Here is a 22,843-nt window from a genome sequence, read left to right as displayed (position 1 = left end):
AATGCATTATATATTCACATAGTACACACATGTATAGTTTATTGAATATATCGTAACTAAGCTCATATGGCAGCAATCAAGTCAGACATAAATTATTATTGACATTGAAAGCCTTGAAAACCATAACCTAAATGTTTATAGTCCGCACCTTTCGTCGAATTCCTCGTTTCGAACTCAATTCGAATCCTACGTCTCCGTCTACAGAACAATAGTTACCTGAATCACAAAATAAGTTAGCTATTTCACCGATTCCTCTATTTGAATTTCTAAAATAAGATTAGGATTAGGATTTCTTACCCAAATTGAAGCTAGAATCGTTGGTGTAGCGATGGTGGGGTGGTGATTCGGTACGTGGAGTAGTGGGAGTGAATCCCCGCAACAATCTCCCCATCTCTCTCTCTTCTCCTTACTTTTTTCTCCTCTTTTCTCTCTTCTCTCTCCTAGGGTTAGAGAAATTCGTATGGAATGAGAGAGGGGTAGTTTAAGGTCCTTAAATAGGCCTAGAACTGGTTCAAATGGCCCCAGGGCCATGGCATACTTAGGTTATAGCCAAAGGGTGTCTGTTTCAAGCAAACAGGACACATCTGGAGGCCCATTACTCACCTGCGTCATGGAGTAAGTTCCCTGACCATGGATCTAAGCCAGGTTATAATCTCGGTCTGATCGAATTTGTAGATCGATCGTGAAGGACCTGTATCAGTTCAACGGTCATCGTTACTCAATCAGGGCCACAAGTATACTGACATGTGCAGGAAAATTTCCCTGATCCACGGGTAAAGTTTGGTAAGAAACTGATGGTCTGAAACCTTCAATTTCGCCCGCAAGCGAGTGGTTCAATGTACTTAAGTTTAAGTTCATTTTCTAAAGATATTCATGTTTCTCACACACTTCACTACAGGCTCAAGTTGTGAGTTTCTGGATACCATTTGGGCTTGATTCTCGCAATGGTTGTCAAGCCCAATAAGGCGGTCATAACTTTATAGTTTCGTGGTAATTAGACTTTCGATGCATGGTCCAAGTCCGATATGGAGTTTCAATGTGCTCCCGAGAACAACTGGGTTTTAAGATTACCCTTAGGTTTTTAGGTAATGTTGAGTTAGCGATTCTAATGGTTTTGGGTCTTGCAGTTCATATAGAAAGTAGCCCAAGCTAATTCTACTAATCATTTAGTTTGGTACTTAATTAATTTTCCTCTAATTTCTACCGAATTCGATCCTTAGTAATTTCTGCCTGAGGTGATACTCGGGTCTTTGTATGGATTTTTTTGAGACGTTACAATCTACCCCCCTTAAAGAAAAATTGTATCCCCGAAATTAGTACATTTTCATACTCCTCGAGGATCTGAGGGTAGTTCTTATGGACTTCGGCTTCCGTTTCCCAGGTCGCCTCTTACTCAATGTGGTGAGTCCACACTACTTTCACAAGAGGGATAACTTTGGTGCGCAGCACCTGTTCCTTCCTATCTAGGATACATGTTGGTCGAAGTAAGTATGTAACATCTTCACTCAGCTGCACCTACTCCCACTTAATAATGTGAGTGGGATCAGGAACGTATTTCTTCAGCATCAATACGTGAAATACGTTGTGCACGTCGGCGACTGGTGTGGGCAAAGCAAAGCGGTATGCTACCAGACCCACTCAGTCTAGAATCTGGAATGGCCCAATAAATCTCAGCATAAGCTTCCCTTTCTTGCCAAAACGGAGTACTTCCTTCATGGGGAAAACCTTCAGAAACACATGGTCCCCAACTTCAAATTCTAACTGTCGTTGTCGGGTATTGGCGTAACTCTTCTGTCTACTCTGTGCTGCAAGGAGCCCGCGCCTGATTATATCAATCTTCTCTGAGGTCGCCTGTACTAAATATGGGCCAATCAGACTCTTCTCACCAATTTCTGCCTAACAATGCGGTGCTCGATATGGAAGCCCATACAATGCTTCGTAGGGAGCCATGCCAATGCTCACTTGGAAACTGTTGTTATATGCGAACTCAGCATAGGAAAGACAGTCATCCCAACCGTCCTTGAAATCGAGCACACATGCCCGCAACATATCTTCTAACACCTGATTTACCTGTTCCATTTGCTCATCAGTCTGTGGGTGAAACGCGGTACTGAACTTCAGTTTTACCTCCATTGCTTCCTAGATTCGAGTCCAGAAGATAGACATGAATCGCGTGTCTCGATCCGACATAATCTCCATAAGCCCTCCATGCAACCATACAATCTCCTTGATGTACAGCTTGGCTAAATCATCTGCGGAGTTCGAAGCTTTAATTGGGAGGAAATGAGCCGATTTCGTCAATCGGTCCACATTCACTCAAATGGAGTCGTGTCCCTTCCTTGTCTTTGGCAACCTGGTAATGAAATCCATAAATATGAAATCCCACTTCCATTCAGCTATGGGCATAGGCTAAAGCAATCCAGGAGGTTGGCGATGCTTGGCCTTGATCTGCTAGCACGTGAGACAACGGGATACAAAATCTGCTATGTGGGCCTTCATGTTGTCCCACCAGTACGAACGCTTCATATCTCGATACATCTTTGTACTACCAGGATGCATCGCCATCTTCAAATTGTGAGCAGCTTCGAGAACTTCCTTTCTCAAGTCATGAAGATTTGGGACGCATAGGCGGCCACGATAAAGTAAACCCCCATCCGAAACAACTCTCCTTGCAGAGTCTTCATCGTCAGTTGCTTGCTCTCTCATTTTCACTAGCAGTTTGTCCTCTTTCTGAGCCACAATGATTCGGTCATCAATAAGTGGCTGCATGTAGATGTGTGCGACGCTCACGAACGGCTCCTCTATTGTATGCTTCTGTTTGAAGTCTCACATAAATTCTATCATGTTCCATTCTTCAATCATTAGCGGAGCCCCAAATTCTATTGTCTTCTTATGGCTCAACGCATCTGCCACAAGGTTAGCCTTACCAGGATGGTAGGAGACCTCAAACTTGAAGTCTTTCAAGGTTTCCATCCATCGCCACTGCCTCATATTCAGGTCCCTCTGCATGAATATGTACTTGAGGCTCTTGTGGTCGTAAAAGAGCTCGAACCCCTCTCCGTAGAGGTAATGTCTCCAGAGCTTTAATGCGAAGATAACTGCTGCCAATTTCAGGTCATGCGTAAGGTAGTTTTCTTCGTGCTTCCTCAACTGTCGTGAGGCATAGGCGATCACTCTGTCCTTCTGCATAAGAATACAACCTAAACCAACACAAGATGCGTCAGTTTATATTGTATATTTTTAGTAGAGCAAAGGCTACGAACTTTGAAAGTTTTTAGCTATGAATATAAACCGTAGCTAAAATGCTACAGATTTAATCTGTAGCTAAAACCTACTTAATTTGTAGCTAAAACCTATGTCCTCATCAGGATCTTATTAGCGATTAATGGTGCTTAAGGGGCTCCGTGGGGCCCGTTGTAATATGTGTTTTATCTAAGCCACCCATCAATTCTGATATATAATTTCAGTGAATGAGCCTAAAAAGTAGGAAGATTGAAGGTCTAATTGGACCACACCATAAGAAATAATTAAAAATAATTTTCTATCGTTAATATGTTATGTGGTCCGCTTACAACTTCGATTTGAATCCTTTTTTGAATCAACTGTTAAAATGATCTGTTAAAATGATCTGTTAAAATGAATGGATAGAGTGGATAAATAACATACATCACGGTGGGCCCCACGAGTGCTAAAAGCAAGCACTGAAGGTGCCGTCCGTCACCCCCAAAACCCAAATGTCCCCGTTAATCCTCTCACGCGCGCCCATCTCCTAAAACCCAAACCCTCTCTCTCTCTCTCTCTCTCTCTCTCTCTCTCTCTCTCTCTCTCTCCCCCCTTACCATCTCTCCATCTCTCACACTCCCTCACCCTCTCTCTCATGCACTCAGCCTCTCCCTTTCCCTCGCCCTCTCTCGATCTCTCTATCTCTTGGCCCCATTCCCCTCTCTTTGTTTCCCAACCTCTCTCTCTCTCTCTCTCTCTCTCTCTCTCTCTCTAGGGTTTTCAAAACCCCCTTTCGCCGCAAACCCACCATTGATTTTTAAGCAGACCCTATGCGAAGGTTTTCAAAACCCCTTTCTCCAACCCTCGTCACCGTCTCGGATCATCCACTAGCCGCAGCCTTCGTCCGATTGCAATTTCTTCTTTGCTCAGGTGCGTTGATAGATAGGGACTTTATCCAACTCCATAAATCAACCCTTAAAGCCACGCAGGGAAAAATGATCCATATTTTTAGGGATTTTCCACTTTTTACGGTATTTTTTATTAGGATTAAAAGTTGTTTTTGGAACTGGATTTAGGGGTTTTGGTGCCAAAATGGTATGAAGAGGGGTTTAGGGACTTAGAGATTTGATTCTCATCCGTTGATTTGATTCCATTTCTTAGGTTTTCATGAGGAAAAGGAAATGTCCCTTCTCTGAGGAATGAAAACCGATTTCATCACTACTTTGGGCTTCTACAAACGAGGGGAACCATTACATAAGAGGAAATCAATTTCTTTTTTCTGGTGAATCTTGTTCTCCACCAATCTGAACAGGCCCCGAAGTGATGCCTGTGGATCTATTGTCTGAGAATCGCTTATGAGACTTGTTTGATTTTGTTTTAGAAAGATATTATTGTTTATCTTTAGTGGCAACTCTTATTTTTGTCATCTTTGGTGGTAGTTTGTAGATTTCTCATTGTTTTATTTCTAAACAGCCCTTGTAGACCTCAATTAGCATTTAATTTACATTAATAATACAAGGAGTTATTTGATACTCTAGCAATCTATGACTTTAGATGATTGGAATTTTAGAGTGTTTCCCGGATTGGAATAGAAAAAATTGTGGATCCCATTGTTTGTCTTTCATCTAATTTTATCTTTGGAATTTTTGTTTCTATGGTTGGTTGACTTGGTAAGCTCTTTATTCTGTAGATCTATACCATGTCTCTCTTTTGGAAAAGCATTCGATGTAGAATCCTTAGCCCTCAATCGACAATGGAGTCTAGTGCTAATTTAGTTATAGTTTCAAATTGGTATTTACATAAAGAGTATAAATGCTAAATGCCATGACTTCCTATACATTTTTCTGCACACAAATTCCCATGGGAAATGTGGCAATTTTTTTTTACGTGATCAGGACCATCCATTCTGCAATCCACACTGTAAGGGGCCATGACCAAAGATCGGTCCAATTGGACAGTCCTAGTTGCTTGATTAGAGGAAAAAAGGAAGGTCCTTGGGCCCTATTCTGATTAAGCATTTAGGATAGTCTGATAGGCTTGCTTTTTTAAACCATGCTCATGTATGGTGATATTGTACAAGTCTGCCATACATTCTTATGGCAACTTGTGTGTAAAAATGTGTACAGGTCTAATAGGCCTAATTTTTACTTCATCAATATCTATTTTAGGTTTTCTTTTCATTTTCTATTGATTTGTATTTTGGGTTTCCTTTCAATTTCCATCTAATGGTTTTTTAGGTTTTGATTAATATTAGTTTCTTGGGTCTTCATCAATACCTGTTTTGGGTTTTCTTTTAATTCCCTTAATCATCAATAGAAATCAAGCAACAATAAGTTGTAATCTTATTTTCTCAATGCAAAAATACAATGAGAATGCTGCTCAAATGCAGAGATCTAATGAGAAAATCATCACTGGCATATGTGAATAGCTCATGAATTTCTTTATTTTAAACTTAGTTTTATAAGTTTATGATTTGTGATTTGAATTCTGCATTTGGATGTCTTTAAATGGTTGTTTCATGAAATGGAGAGCCACTAGTGGTATTTATGATAATTGCATATTGGGCTCTATTATGGATCATATATGGTCATCTAAATTCTTTATTTTTCCTTTTTGATTAACTGTTTTTCTGCTTAGCATCCATTGGTGTCACAACTTCCTTTCTATGATATGCAGGCACTTAGAAATTGCACACATGGCATACAAGTATCCATTTTCAAAGGTCAGGATTATTCGACCAATCTTATTGTAGGATGTGACTTATTGACAGCCAGTTCCACAATTTAGTCAATTTAATTTGACTTCATAATTAATATATACCACAGACAAGGTGATGGGGGTGTTGCCTTTTAAAGGAGCATGTTTTCTGGTAATGTTAGTTGCTTCTCCTATTAAATGAGAGTCTAAGATGTTGTGGGGATCCATAAAAAAAATATATTTTTGGAAACTGAGTTCCTAACTTTTTTTTTATGCCAGAAATCCAGACAATGTAGCCTACCTGGTGGAAAAATCTGATCAAGCACACAATTGTTCTTTAGCCACTTGTTTTGAATTTTCTGTATTCACCTTGTTTTGAATTTTCTGTGTAATCATGGTGGAATCTTTCTTGTTTTTTGTTTTTTCTTATTTGTGGAAAAAACTGGTATAAAGTGGCTTCCCTTGTGTAATTAATACTCTATTGCCATTCTACTTCTTTAGCCACTTATTTACTTCTTGAGGTTGATGGCCTTGACTATGGATTGCCTACTCGGTTTCCGAATGTACCCATGTTGTTGTGATTATGCAATTTTTTTATGTGATTCTTTTGCAGGTTCTTCTACTTCAACATCTGCAGTTGTCTCCACTGAAGGTGTAGCAAAAATCAGTTTTTCTGGTTCTGTTGCCACTACAGGTGAAGTTCTTGTTTTAATTTCTTTTTAAAGGCACTCTTGGATCTCTACTGACATTGCTTACTATCGCAAGTATGCTTCCAAACATTACAAGAAATTAGAGGTATCTTTATTTCATGCCTTTGGGCACATGATTGAATTACAGGTATCTTTGTTTCATGCCTTTCGGCACATGATTGAATTAGAGATATCTTTGTTTCATGCCTTTGCAATTTAAGTTCTTTGCCCTATCAGGTTGTCTTTGATTTTATTTTATTATTTTTTTATGCATGACTTAGTTTTTGAGAATTCTGCATGCCAATTGAATTGGATCGTAGCTAAACCTTGGCTCAAATACTGTTAGGGTGGAGCATAGGCTAGGCTTCTTGTAGTGAATATCTTGTAGCTATATAACTTATATTTGCATTGGTGAGAAACTATTCGTGGACCTGTAGATCTTGGACATGTGGACCATTTCTTCTTTACAATATTTGACAGTTTGAATAGGAAATGCCAGAAGGAACTCAAGACAATTGGGAGGCAATATCCGTTTAAACCTTTGAAGCTCAATTTTCTTTGCCATTATGAGTTTCGAAATGTTGAATTTGGTCTTTATGCTTGTTGTCTCCATTAATCATTTTCTGTTTGCCTTTGTTATAACTTGTATATGTCTGTTAATTGAATTGTATTGGCATCTGATTTTTACACACCTCACTCTTGAATCTAAACATTTGGACATCTTTTATTTTCCCCATATGGATGTATGGCATGGATAAAACACATGCGTCAACATGGGCCCACAAATGTGGGATCTTCACTCTGACAAAATGTCCTTTGGTTTCTTCAGTCCGGCTTTCCAATGCTTGTGTAATTTCAGATTGGATGTCTTTACTCCTACCTTTGGCTGTGGAAAGAGGAGTTTGTGTAATTACTAATATGGGTGCAAGTAAGAATTTCTTATCATTCACTGAGCTTGCAACATTTCAATTACATGATATTGATGAATAGTTGTTTGTTACTAACATGTCTGGATCTTTTTCTTGGAAGTGGATCTACATGTTGCATAGGTAGCAGTCCTAAATATTTTTTGTTTATAGTCTGAATTTAGTTTTTTGTCTAATTAGCTAGCAATCAAAGGCCTCAAATGTATTTTTAAAATAACTTATTAGTAAAGAATCATTTTGATTTGGATTTTTTACTTCTTCTTCTTTTTGGTTTTTGGATTGTTGCAAAAGAAGGCTACAAAATCGAGGTTTATTTTATTTTTAAATTTTTATTTTCAAGTGGTTTGATTTGGGTTTTCTCTAAAACAGAGGCCCTTTGTATGTTTTATCAGTTAAATGATTGTTAGGCCATGCTATATCCATAATAGGTCTGCTATTTAACGACTATGCAGTTCATGATTCTCCACCATGGAAACAGTCATGTTTTCCATGCCAACCCGGAATTTGTAAAACGGACCTGCTATTTGGTGGAACATGTATACATCAAATGTGCTATGAATCAAGTTTTCTTAACTATCTATTCTTGTCTACACATGAGGAGCACATGATTAGCCTAAGGACCCAAGTTTTGGGCCAGCACATCAAAACCGTAGAAACAAATGTATCATAGATGAGTCATATTCTTTTACAAGGATAGGTACCATGTAGTTGCCAGAATGGTGATTTAAGCACGACACGTCTGTCCGCCCCCAAAAATGGGGAAAAATCCCAAACAAGCAGGAACACTGAAATGTCCTTCTAAAGATCCATTATAGGATGTCACTTACAAATCTTTAAAATAGGACTTATTTTAGAAGGATGAATGATGGGGTACTTTTGCATGTTTCAAACAGGTCTGGCTCGAGGGAACGCCTAACCAAACCTCACTAGCAAAATGTTTCATGAATAAGGTGTAGATTAATGATCTAGAAAAGGTTTTGGAGCCATTGTTCTACAATTGGAGGCGCAAACGCCAACAGGGAGAATTTTTCAGCGATTTCACAACCCGCCTGGTGAGTACCCAAGTTTGTATTTGGGTCATGTTATTTACAACATCTAAATTTCTTCCAGCCATACTTGCAACTTAAATTATTTCATGGGTTTTGGGATCTGAAATTTAGCAAATGTCTAATCATTTTTAAAAGAACACTACCACAGGTTTTGCTCCATTTTCATTTACATATCATTCCTGGGGCAACTAATAGAAAATCCGAACGGTTCTATACCGACAAAGTAAGCATACATTAAGTTTCTTCCTATCCTATGCAGGGCTTTGACAAATTGAAAGAGACAGTTGAGAAGTGGGAGGGCTTAGCAAAGGCACCGGCACGATTTAATCTAAAGCTTTTTGCTAACAAAGACACATATGAAGCCATGGATGAACTTGCAAAGCTGCAGAACAAGACTGCTCACCAACTGGTCATGGAAGTCATCCGTAACTTTGTTGTCGCCCAACAAAATGGCAAAAGTGAATGATCAGCCCCTTTTTTCAGCTGTTGCTATTTGTTAAATAAATACCAGTTCAGATGAACTTATCTTTTTTCTTTTTTCTAAATCATGGATGAGTGAGACTTAGTTGAAAAGAACTTGAGATATATAACCATCTACCAGGCTGTTGCATCGTTTTCCCCTGTACAAACAGTTCTGATTTTGATTTTTTTCATAGGTATCCCCAACACCAGAATCTTGCATTTCCTTTTCCAGAATCTTTCGACTCAGATCCATCAAATGAGACCATGTGATTGTAATTGAATGAATGAATTATTATAATTGATTGAATGATTGTAATTAACTGACTGAATGATCGTAATTGAATGAATAAATGATTAAGCAGGTGGTAATTGAATAAATGAATGATGATTATAATTTTTTTGTAATGTAGGAAATAGCTACGGATATTAATCGTAGCTGTTATAAAATTCGGCATATCGCTACGAATCCAACATTACTTTTAGTTACCAATAATATCCATAGCTGTAGGTGCTTTTAGCTATAGAAATATTTGCTACGGATTATATCCGTAGCTATTTTAAGCTATGGCTACGGATAAAATCCATAGCCATAGGTTTGAGACCTATTAACATGACACCTACGACTACGGTCATGCTACGGATTTAATCCGTAGCTATAAGTCTATAGCTACAGATTGAATCCATAGCCTTTGTCCATTTTTCTAGTAGTGCTTATTCTGGCAATACTAGCATGAGTGCGGACGTCAACTTGTCCTTCAATTCCTAAAAGGCTGCTTCTGCCTTCTCGTTACAGGCAAACTTAAGATCCTTTCGAATAAGCTGAGATAACGGTCTATCTATCTTGGAAAAATCTTTAATGAATCAGTGATAGTAGCCAGCAAGTCCCAGAAAACTCCTCACTTTTGAAACTGAACCGGGCTGCTCCTAGTCATGAACTGCGGCCACCTTGATGAGGTCCACAGTGATACCTTCCTTGGACACAACATGTCCCAGGAACTTGACTTCTTCCTTCCAGAAGTCGCATTTCTTGTACTGAGCAAATAACTAGTTCTTCCTGAGAGTATCGAAGACTGCTCGCAGGTGCTCTTCATGATCCTTTCGGCTCTTGGAGTATATCAAAATGTCATCTATAATTACGATGATGAACCGGTACAGGTACGGCCGAAACACCCGGTTCATGAGGTCCATGAACACTGCCGGTGCATTCGTAAGTCCGAACGACATCACAAGGAATTCATAGTGCCCAAAACTGGTTCTGAATGTCGTCTTCTTCATGTCTTCATCCCTGACGCGCAACTGATGGTACCCAGACCGTAAGTCGATCTTCGAGAAATACGGTGCCCCTTTCAACTAGTCAAACAGATCATTTATTCTAGGCAAAGGATACTTGTTTTAGACTATCACTTGGTTCAACCTACGATAATCAATACACAATCACAGTGATTCATCCTTCTTCTTCATAAACAACACAGGTGCTCCCCAAGGAGATACACTCGGTCCTATGAAACCTGAATCTAACAAATCATCAATCTGTCTCCTCAATTCCTCCATTTCACATGGAGGCATGCGATACGTAGGTAAGGAGATGGGTGTCACACCAGGCATAAGGTCGATAGTAAAGTTGATCTCGTGCTGAGGAGGTAATCCAAAGATCGTCTTAAACACTTCCCAGAAGTCTTGGACCACAAGCGTGTTTCCAAGTGTCAGACCATTATGATCTTTCAATAGGGAAGTATAACAAAGAACCCAGAAGGGGCAACTGAAATGAACGGGGAAAGTGAAGGTCGTATTTTCGAGCCCGTATGCCATCACCAGTCAGGTTTCGCAATCGATCTCGACCTTCATTTCAGTAAGTCAATCCATGCTGAGGATGACATCGCAATGGTATATCTTGGTGACGATCATGTCAACAGACACCACCTTGCTTCCTAAGTCTATCAAGCAACCCTTACAAAGCTTAGTGGCATCTGTGAAGGCTCCTGGTGCCGCAATAACTCTCACCCCAACCATAGGGGTAGTATTCAACCCTAAATGCTAGAATGTAGATTATGATATCATCGAAATAGTGGACCTGGTGTCCACCAACAAAAAAATCGGTATACCTTGGATGTGGGCAGTGACTTCGAAGGCTAAAGGAACTGTAGCTGTTAACTCAGATGCTTCAGCTATAAGCGCATGCACACGTGCTTGTTGAGGATGATTTGGTTGTGCTGCCACAGGTCATTGAGGCGGCCTACTTCGAGGTACAGTCGGTCTGTAAAAAGGTTGTGCTGGTGGTACTGATCGTAAAGGTGGAGCTGAAATGGCTTGTGGCAACTGACGGTTGATCTTCTAAGGCGGCGTAAAGTCATTATCCCTCATCTTGGTAAAGCAATAAGTATCTGTATAGCCCATCCTCTTACAGTAGGTGCACCACAAATCTGATCGCCTCGTTAGGTCGGTGGAGCAGTAAGCCTAGGAGGCAAATTGACACGTGGCGTCTTGCCGAGGAACGATCGGTTCGGCAAGTCCGGTTGAGGCCTCAGGCCCATGGGCATACGTATATGGGATAGTCTGTACCCATCCTGCTCAGCTTGCATGGACATGTTCACTAGCTCAACACAATTGGGAATGCTAGCGCAACACATCTTTGTACGGATTTCAGCCCGCAGACCCTTTGAAAATCATTGCATCTTCATCGGCTCGTCTGTTAGCATTAAAGGAGCATATCTGGCTAGCTCCGTGAATTTGTTCTCATATTCTGACACAGACATTCCTCCCTGTTGGAGGCGAAAGAACTCACCCTCCTTTTCATTACGGTAAGTGAGGGGGAACTATTTTTCATGGAAGCGGGTCTCAAACACATCTCACTTCCATACGTATCCAGGGGCAACTGTTCGTAGGATGCTGTCCCACTAGAGACTGGCCTCCTTCTCGAACATATAAGCAACCAACTCTACCTGCTCTGCCTAAGTGCAGTGCAGCACCTTTAACATCTTAGAGATGCGATCTAGCCAGTATTTGGCCTCCTCAGGCCTGTGAGTGCCTGCAAAAGTGGGAGGTTGAAAACGCTAGAAGCGTTCGAATAGACCGCTGAAATTCATATTTTCAGCAGGCTACATAGGTGGTGCAGGTGGGACCATATTCATGTTTTGGGCAAGGGCCCTCGCAATTGTGGTCCAAACTTGTTGTTACTGCTGCATCAAGAGCATCATCTGCTCCAACCTATCAGGAGGAGCCGCCTAAGGCATGTGGGGCGTCGAGGTAGACGCACGATTCTGTTCTGAAACCGGTGGAGCACTAGGTGTTGGCCCATTGATGGGACCAGTGGCCGGCTGTGAATCTGGCATGGTGTCACTATCAGGGCCCAAACTGGGGTCCGTGTGGCTATCGCTCACGGAAGGTGCCCCGTCAAACGATCCGCCAAGTGCAAGACGTGTCATATTCCAAGTGGTCTTCGGAGGCATTCCCTATACACAAGATAGGGTGCAACACATGTAAGATTTTAAATGACAACATTCAAATTTTCTAAGCATTCTACGCATTCCAAATCAAAAGAAGTCTCATGCATTTCATTTAACCAAAATTGTCACAATACATGAGATGTAGTCTTATATGGATCATGACAGAAGATGCGTTTGAGGTAACCTAACAAAAGCTTTAAGACTAACTAGTAATATCCAATTAAGCCAACAAGGGTTATTACACAGAAAGTAAGGAACAAAATAACCCAAAAGATGACTACAACATACGACTAGTCGTCCGACTCTGGTGAAGGCGAAGGTGTACACTTGTCCTGCATACAGCACAGGAGAGCCTTTAAGGTACGAGACATCTTCTTAAATTTTTATTTCACATAAGCCTTTCTCTTCAAGCTTTTGCTTCAGTTCGGCCTGGGTCTCCTTGACCTCCTGTCTCAGGGTGGCCTAGTTCTCTTCAATCTGAGCCATGCGGGCTTCTAAGGCACCCCGATCATGGCAGTGCTCAGGTGTAGCAGTAGGAGGTCCCCCATCAGAGTCTTGGGCTTCCTCTTCTTCCTCACTTCCTTCTTCTATTTCATTTTCTTCCTCCTCTTCATTACTTTCTTCCTTTTCACTTTCTGTCTCGCCCCCATACTCATCGAGTCGGGCTTGACGTTGTCGAGGGCCAATTCCCATGTTGTTGAGCATAGTGTCATTAATAAAGTGGATTGGCGCAAGCTCATCCATGTTAAGTCTGTAGCCGAACTCTTGAGCAATCTTGCATATAAGACGGCCGAATGGGAGTGAAACGTCTCTCCTAATAGAGCATGCGGTCTGAATTATCTGTAGTAGGGTGAACGTTGGCAGACACAGCTTGTCTCTCTGCCCAGCTCTGTACAGGAAGCCACCATCAAACGAGTGCATTTGGTATGATTACTCCACCTAGGATACAATTGTATGTGAATATGTGGTGGAGTAGGTGGAAGTCTGCCATCATCTTGGTCGATGGGAAGCAATTGCCTCGCTTCCAGTGAACCAGTCGGCCACAAAGAAACTGCGTGCGACGATTTCTTTCTCACACACTCTTGAGACTAGATTCATTAGCATGCACTTCACCATGTGCAATTCCCATAATTCGGGCCATCACATTTACATTGACTATTCCTTCCTGCCTTCCCACGGGAATAGTGAACTGTAGAGGCTCTAGTAGTGGATCCCGTATGTGGGCATAGAAAGCTCGGACAATGGTTTCACACGCATGAGACTTGCCTTCAAATATGGGACCCCACCCGGATTCCAACAGGAGATCCATCACCAGATATAGCTCGAATAGCCTTTCATCAACATGCGCTTCAAACACCATTTTACGGCCATGAAACTTACCATGTCCGATGCCCGGCGGTAGAGATCTTTCAAGTGGAATCTGGGGATCAAGATTCTGTTTCGTCCTTCACTCTCGTTCGGCACTTGTACCTGCTTCTGCGCCTGCTTTCTTCCTCGAATAGGTTAGGAGGCTAGGCCCGACTTCATCGGTGGACGCCCTTCTCTTTCCCATGAGGGAAAGGAGCGTGGAGAGTGAGAAGATTGTAGCAACTAGCTCAAAAAGAGCTATGGGGTTAAGAAGGCTTGAAGGATGAGATGGGTTGGTGGGTTTTAGGGTTTATGAAATACAAAGATGGATTTGTGTGCTCAAATGAGAGGAGTAAGGGAGATAGAAGGTGGTAGGAGATGGGCTTTGAGGAAAATGGTAGAGGGTGTGTGTGTGTAATGAAGAAAAAGAAGAAGCAAATTTGAGTATGGAATGAAGATTTGAGAGAGAAATCAGATTTTTGTAAAGGTTGGAAGGGTTTAGAAGCTTGAAATGGGGAAAAATAAAGCAAAGGGGAGGAAATAGGGTGGTCCCAAACGTGGGGGGGACCCACATGCATGTGTGGAGGGCGACGGGCCACCAAGCGGTGGCTCCGCCCTGGGGGCGATGGCCTCCCCTTCCCGGGGTGCCGAAATGGTGCGAGGAACCCCCTGGGTCCCACCGTTCCTTGTGGTTTGGGCACACTTGTCCGTTTAAGGTGGTTTTGGGTCCCATCTCGCACATATTCACGCCCTTTGGCGTGTTTCAAGTTTGGGATCCGCCGAATAATATCTTAAACCCATCAATTGATGGTCTAAAAGGGAATTAAGATCATTTCATATGATCTCAGATGCATACGGGGTACATTTCAACTGTTAGTTTTACCCGTCAGTGAAACTTGGGATCCTATGATCATTTTTACATTTTATCACCCCCACTTAAGTCAAAGTACGTCAGTGTGCATCGTGTTACCATAACTCAGGTCTAGTTTAATCTAAATAATGCTCTGATACTAACTTGTAACTCCCTGAAAATCGGAGGTCGAGCAAAGCTCAACTCCCAAGTTTCAACGTATCACTTATGCAACATAGATAATGATGATTAAATGTTGTCCATATTAGTGCATTAAACATGAGTGGGATTACACCAAATCAGCATATCATACTCTAGAGTTACTTAAATTGAGCAAGCGGAAGACTGAGGTGAATATATAAAGTATGTAAGTATTTATCAATCCCTAGAGTATGAGTATGTTACCAGGCTAAATAAATACATATATGGTTCTAAAATTTACAAAATATCAAGTATAAAGGTTCAACTAATCGATATTCCCATAATCCCGGCGACGCAACTCTAGGTCTACATAGACCCACCTGAGAGTTGCATGTAGGAGAACTCCTCCTCGTCGAAGAAGTCCAGCTCCGTCGCATAAGCCTCGCCATAATCTTCATCTAAAACAAAGTCTGGTTGGTGTTTTAAAACATCATCTCAGAGTGGGAGTGAGTGATCAACTCAGCGGTACTATAAGGCAAAGGTTAACATGTTATCAATTCAGTCAAGCAGTAATGATAAAGCAGTACAACAATCATATCATCAGTACTCTTGTTAATGCAGGAATGGTATGTTATATTGATGCATGCCCTCGCCTGCACTCCCTCAGCGACATCATCTCACAATCGCGCATGGCAAACTCCCTTAAATGTGCACTTCCTCACCAAAGCACATGCAATGTGGTATATGGTCATGTTAACCAAGTAATTTATTAAGCTCATTCATACAGCAGATTCGGGAAGCTAAGGTACCTTCCTTCATATCATTAACCCAAGCAGGGATCCATCTAGGGTCGTCAATCCTAGTTAATCACATATAATAGGCAAGTTGTAGGGCATCACCCTTAATAAAAGTAATAGATAGTTAAGTTCACAAATCTATACTCAAGGTCACTACGAAGAGGCTCGTCAGCTTAGCGCAGGCCTAGTTTATACTCAAGGTCACTACGGGAAGGCTCGTCACCTTAGCGTAGGCCGACAGCTCGAATACAGTGTCTCATACCACCGATTCGGCTCACGAGTTTAGGTTGCCTACTGGTCACTACGGGGAGGCTCATCACCCCAGCGTAGGCCGACAACTTGACCATGGTGTCCCATACCACCATACTCAGCTCATAAGTCTTAGCGGATCTTGGTACCATGGTTGAAATGGGCTTTACATTGGTAAGCAGTACCTTAGATTCAAATAGTAGCATCCATATATGGAAAACACACAATAGTCTAATCGGGTTATTTGACAAGTGCGATTGGTATGAGCGCATGTTGAATTAATCGACATAAAGCGCATAAGCACTCCGCGTGGCCTAACCACTGTCAACAATCAGCGTACGGCTCGGATTCATCAAACGTATTTAATGTGGCGAAACTAGTTCGGCCACTCAATCAGGAGTCATTACCGATTTCCTGGACTAGGTGGTAGTCCCAAACATACTCAAATGCCATAGGAAATTACATATGTTACTCATAACAGCATTTAACGAACAATTTAAACATAATTCTCGTTTGAGCATTTTATCAAACACATTGAGCATGTTGACATACATATGCTTTCATCCATAAATCATATAGAAACAATTTACGTTATATAAAGGAAACTATGAATATGGATATGGTAGTTGAGAATCCCATCTCAACACCCTTGATAAAAGCGATTTACCAAATAATTACTCATTCAGACATTTTATCAAACACTTAGATTATATAATACTACATACACAACTAGATCAGTTATAGCATATATTATGGCAAATCCTTTCACAAAGGAGTTGTCATACATACAAAAAACATATATTCTAGGTTGATAGTCATTGCAAGCATAAATTAGAATTGCACTTTCATTCAAATATTTCAACAAACACATGGGATGCATTATATATTCACATAGTTCACACACATGTATAGTTCATCGAATATATCGTAACTATGCTCATATGGCAGCAGTCAAGTCAAACATAAATCATTGTTGACATTGAAAGCCTTGAAAACCATAACTTAAATGTTTATAGTCCGCACCTTTCCTCGGATTCCTCGTTTTGAACTCGGTTCGAATCCTACTTCTTCGTCTACAGAACAATAGTTACCTGAATCACGAAATAGGTTAGCTATTTCACCGATCCTCTATTTGGATTCCTAAAACAAGATTAGGGTTAGGATTTCTTACCCAAATTGAATCCAGAATCGTTGGTGTAGCGATGGTGGGGTGGTGATTCGGTACGTGGAGTAGTGGGAGTGAATCCCCGCAATAATCTCTCGATCTCTCTCTCTCTCTTCTCCTCACTCTTTTCTCCTCTTTTCTCTCTTCTCTCTCATAGGGTTAGAGAAATTCGTATGGAATGAGAGAGGGGTAGTTTAAGGTCCTTAAATAGGCCCAGAACTGGTTCAAATGGCCCCAGGCCCATAGCATACTTAGGTTATAGCCAAATGGTGTCTGTTTCGGGCAAACAGGACACATCTGGAGGCCCATTACTCACCTGCATCATGGAGTAAGTTCCCTGACCATGGATCTAAGCCAGGTTATGATCTCGGTCTGATCGAATTTATGGATCGACCGTGGAGGACCCGTATCAATTCAACGGTCATCGTCACTCGATCAGGGCCACAAGTATACTGACATGTGCAGGGAAATTTCTCTGATCCACGGGTAAAGTTTGGTCAGAAACTGACGGTCTGAAACCTTCAATTTCACCTTCAAGTGAATGGTCCAATTTACGTAAGTTTGAGTTCACTTTCTAAAGATATTCGCGTTTCTCACACACTTCGCTCCAGGCTCAAGTTGTGCATTTCTAGATACCATTTGGACTCGATTCCCATGACAGTTGTCAAGCTCAATAAGGTGGTCATAACCTTATAGTTTCACGGTAATCGGACTTTCGATGCGCGGACCAGGTCCGATACGGAGTTTCAATGTGCTCCCGAGAGCAACTGGGTTTTGAGATTGCTCCTAGGTTTTTAGGTAATGTTGAGTTAGCAATTCTAATGGTTTTAAGTCTTGCAATTCATATAGAAAATGGTCCAAGCTAATTCCATTGATCATTTAGTTTAGTACCTAATTAATTTTCATCTAATTTCTATGTAATTTGATCCTTAGTAATTTCTGTCTGAGGTGATACTCGGGTCTTTGTACGAATTTTTCCGAGACGTTATAGGAAGTCTGACGTATATGTATTAAAATAAGTAAGAAGTTCTCAGCCTCCAGAGTATGATGATGTAACAGGTTTTAATATATTCAAAATTCATTGCAAAATAGACAAAATGGGAAAATGTAAGATGTCCAACTAGACAAGTATCCCAGTATCCCGGCGAAGTAACTCTAGGTCTACATAGACCCGCTTGAAAGCTGACAGTAGGAGAACTCCTCATCCATGAAATCCTGCTACGTTGGATAAACCTCATCATCATCTGCATCTAAACCAGTGTCTGGTTGGTGTTTTAAAACACCGTCCCAGAGTAGGAGTGAGTGATCAACTCAGTGGTACTATAAGGCAAAGGTTAACACGTTATCAATTCAATCAAGCAGTAATGATAAAGCAGCATATCAATCTCGTCCTAACTACTCTTATTAATACAGGAATGGAGTGTAAGTCATGATGCATGCCCTCACATCAAAAGCTCCCTCAACAAGCGATGCCGACACCATATCGCATATAACAACACTACCTCCTGTGCAACTTCCATGCCTTTAAAGCATGTCCTAACTAATGTAGTGCAATGTATGGTCATGTTAGCCCAGTGGTTAATTAAGCTTATTCATACAACAAATTTGGGAAGCTAGGGTACCTCCCTTTATATCATTGACCCGAACCGAAAATGGTCTAAGCTAATTCCATTGATCATTTAGTTTAGTACTTAATCAATTTTTATCTAATTTCTACCGAATTTGATCCTTAGTAATTTCTGCCTGAGGTGATATTTGAGTCTTTGTACAAATTTTTCCGAGACATTATATGAAGTCTGACGTATATGTATTAAAATAAGTAAGAAGTTCTCAACCTCCAGAGTATGATGATGTAACAAGGTTTAATATATTTAAAATTCATTGCAAAATAGATAAAATGAGAAAATGTAAGATATCCAACTAGACGAGTATCCCAGTATCCCAGCGAAGCAGATCTAGGTCTACATAGACCCGCCTGAAAGCTGATAGTAGGAGAACTCCTCCTCCTCGTCCATGAAATCCTGCTCCGTCGGATAAACCTCATCATCATCTACATCTGAACCAGTGTCTGGTTGGTGTTTTAAAACATCGTCCCAGAGTGGGAGTGAGTGATCAACTCAGTGGTACTATAAGGCAAAGGTTAACACGTTATCAATTCAATCAAGCATTAATGATAAAGCAGCATATCAATCTCATCCTAACTACTCTTATTAATACAGGAATGGATTGTAAGTCATGATGCATGCCCTCAAATCAAAAGCTCCCTCAACAAGCGATGCCGACACCATATCGCATATAACAACACTACCTCCTATGCGACTTCCATGCCTTTAAGCATGTCCTAACTAATGCAGTGCAATGTATGGTCATGTTAGCCTAGTGGTTAATTAAGCTTATTCATACAGCAGATTTGGGAAGCTAGGGTACCTCCCTTTATATCATTGACCCGAACCGAAAGATCCATCTAGGTTCGTCACTCCTAGTCAATGATAGGCAAGTTGTAGGGTCATCACTCCCAATGAAAATAGTCGATAGGCAACTTCATAAGTTTATACTCGCGGTCACTACGGGGTGGCTAATCACCTTGACGTAGGTCGACAGCTCGAACACGGTGTCCCATACCACCATGCTCGGCTCACGATTCTGAGTTTGCTCACTGGTCACTACAGGGAGGCTGATCACCTAGGCGTAGGCCGACAGCTCGAACACGGTATCCCGTACCACCATGCTCAGCTCATGAGTCTTAGTGGATCGTGGTACCCTGGTTAAGGTGGGCCTTCACATCGGTAAGGGGTACATTAGATTCAAACAGTGGTGTCCATACATGGTGAACATACAATAGGCCAATCGGTTTGTTAGGCAAGTTCAATTGTACGGCCACACGCTGACTTAATCGACATGGAGCGCATAAGCACTCCTTGTGGCCTAATCACTGTCGACAGTCGTCGTGCGACTCGGATTCATCGAATATGCCCACTGTAGCGAGACTAAATTAGCCACCTAAACGGGAATTGTTACCGATTGCCTGGACTACGTTTTAGCCACAATCCTACTCAAATGCGAGAAGTAAACACATGTGATAATCAAATCAACATTTAATAAACAATCCAAATAAATTACTCATTTGAACATTTCATCAAACACTTTGAACATAGTACCAAACACTTACACTTTATCCATAATTTGTGTAGCGGCAAATATGATCACATAAAAGAAATCATACATATGAATAAGGTAACTAAGAATCCTATCTTAATACTCTTAATAAATACAAACCATCATCAATTTCTCATTCAGACAATTTATCAAACACTTAGACTACACTTCACCAAATATATATAGACTAGGTTAGTTACAACATATATTTTAGCTAATCCTTGTACAGAGAGGTTAACATGCATATGACAATGATAAATCCTAGATTATTAGTCATGGTAAACACAAATCACATTTACAAGTTCATTCAAACATTTCAACAAACACATGTAATGCATATTTTGTTCACCATAGTTCATACATGCAAAATCTATCGAAATCGGCGTGTGTAAGACAATATGGTAGCAATCTAGTCAAACATAAACTATTAGCTGACATTGAAAGTATTGAAGACCATAACCTAAATGTTTATAGTCCACACCTTTTGTCAGAATTCTCGATTCGGACTTAGTTCGAATTCTATGTTCCCGAAAACAGAACGTCGAGTACCTGAATGGTGAAATTTGTTAGCTAGGTTGACAAACGACTATTCTAGATCTTAACTACAGTATTAGGGTTTGGATTTCTTACCTCAATCGTAGCTGAGATGGATCGTGTAATGTAACAGGAAGGCGATTCAATGTATGGAGTCGTGGGAAAGAATCACAGCAACGATCTCCCAAACTTTTTCTTCTCTCCTGACCTTTTCTCTTCTTTTCTCTCTTCTCTCTCCTAGGGTTTGGAGAAATTTTGTATGAGGGAGAGATGGGGTGGTTTAAGGGCTTTATATAGGCCCAGAACTGATGCGAATGGCCCAAGGGCCCTAGTATACTTAGGTTCTATCCAAAGGGCGACTGTTTCTGAGGAACGGGGTAAATATGGAGGTCCACTACTCACATACATCATAGTGTTAGTTCCCTGACAATGGATCTATGCTAGGATGTGATTTTTGGCATGATCGGACAAGCCGATCGACCGTGGATGACCCGTGTTAGATCGACAGTCGAAGTTGCTCGATCAGGGCCACAAGTATACGGATATGAGCAGGAAAGTTTCCTTTCCCATGGGTGGAGTTTGGTCAGAAACTGACAGTCTAAAATCCTTAATTTCATGTGTAAGAAAATGGCCCAATTTACTTAAGTTTCATTTCATTTTCTAAAGATATTTGCGTTTCTCACACACTTTACTCAGGGCTCAAGTTATGCATTTATGAACACAATTTGGGCTCGATTCCCGTGATGGTCGTCAAGCCCAGTAAGACGGATATAACCTATAGTTTTGCCATCATCAGACTTTCGACGTGCAGTCCAGGTCCGATACAGAGTTTCAATGTACTCCCAAGAGCAACAAGCTCATGGGATTTCACCTAGGCTTTTAAGTAATGATAAGTTAACGATATTGATGGTTTTGGGTCTTACCATTTGTGTAAATGGTGGTTCAAACTAAATCCACCTATTAATTTAGTTTAGTACTTAATTAATTTTTGTCTAAATTTCTACAGAATACGGTCCTTGGGGATTTCTGCCTAAGGTGGTACTCGGGTCTTTGTACGGATTTTTTCGAGGTGTTACTGGGGATAGTCCACGTGTCCTGAGCGCGGGCGTTGAGTTGGCGCTTGGGTTGCGCATTAAAAGTTGTCATTTAATGTTGTACTGGCAGAATTGCTATAAAAGGGGGTGTCCTAACTCCATCCAAGGTTATTTGCCTCTTCGCTCTCGATGTACTCGCTTCCGCCACACTCTCTGCATATTTTCGACGTCAGGCGATCCCCGGAAAGACTTCGAGCATTTTTTCAGAGTCTTCTTAGGTAGGCCTTGTTCCTTGGTGAGCCCTATTCCACTTTTCTAACCCCCTCCATACATCTTTTCCTTTTCTTTGCTTTGGACTTCCAACGATCCTCATGTATGGATATGCGCCTGAAACATCCGACCGATGGGAGGGGATGTCCTGTCGCGATGGTGGGGCGGATGATCTTTGTCCCATGTCAAACCCACCATCCTCGTTGATGGCAATAAGCGACAGGGATTTTCGGGTATCCCATAAGTCGTAGAAGCAGTCCTCGGCCGAACGTCCGGTGGACGTGGAGGGGGCTACCCCAGTAGGTGAAGAGGTCAACAGGTCTTCGTCAAAAGAAGAGGAGAAAGGGCTGGTGGACCATGTCCTAAACTCTGTGGTACTCTGAGCTCCCTAATGAGCCTCGGGAGGGCAAGGTAGATATCTTTTAGGTCACCCTCCAGGGCTGGCTGAGGCTTCCTCTACAGAGGATAGTGAGGAAGGTCCTCGCGTACTTGGGACTAGCTCCAAGGCAGCTAATCCCTAATGCTTGGAGAGCGCTAGTGGGGACGTTCATTCTCTGGTCTGAGCTTGACCATGCCGAGCTTACAGTGAACGAATTTCTTCACTTGTACCAAGTAAAATCAAACCCTCTTCATGAGGGCTGGTATTCCTTTGCTACCTAGAAGAAGACTGGTAAGGCTATAGTCACGAGCATCCTGACCTCGAACAAGAACCGGAAGGCTAAGTGGTTTTAGGCGTCGAGGGACTGGGAGACACCAACGATTTCTGAGTTGAACTCTTAAGTTCCGACCTCCTTCGCCATGCCAGGTCAGTA

Source organism: Magnolia sinica, chromosome 14, assembly GCF_029962835.1.
Source record: "Magnolia sinica isolate HGM2019 chromosome 14, MsV1, whole genome shotgun sequence".
Classification (NCBI taxonomy): domain Eukaryota; kingdom Viridiplantae; phylum Streptophyta; class Magnoliopsida; order Magnoliales; family Magnoliaceae; genus Magnolia; species Magnolia sinica.
The sequence above is the reverse complement of the archived record's forward strand: the minus strand, read 5'-3'. Positions refer to the sequence as shown.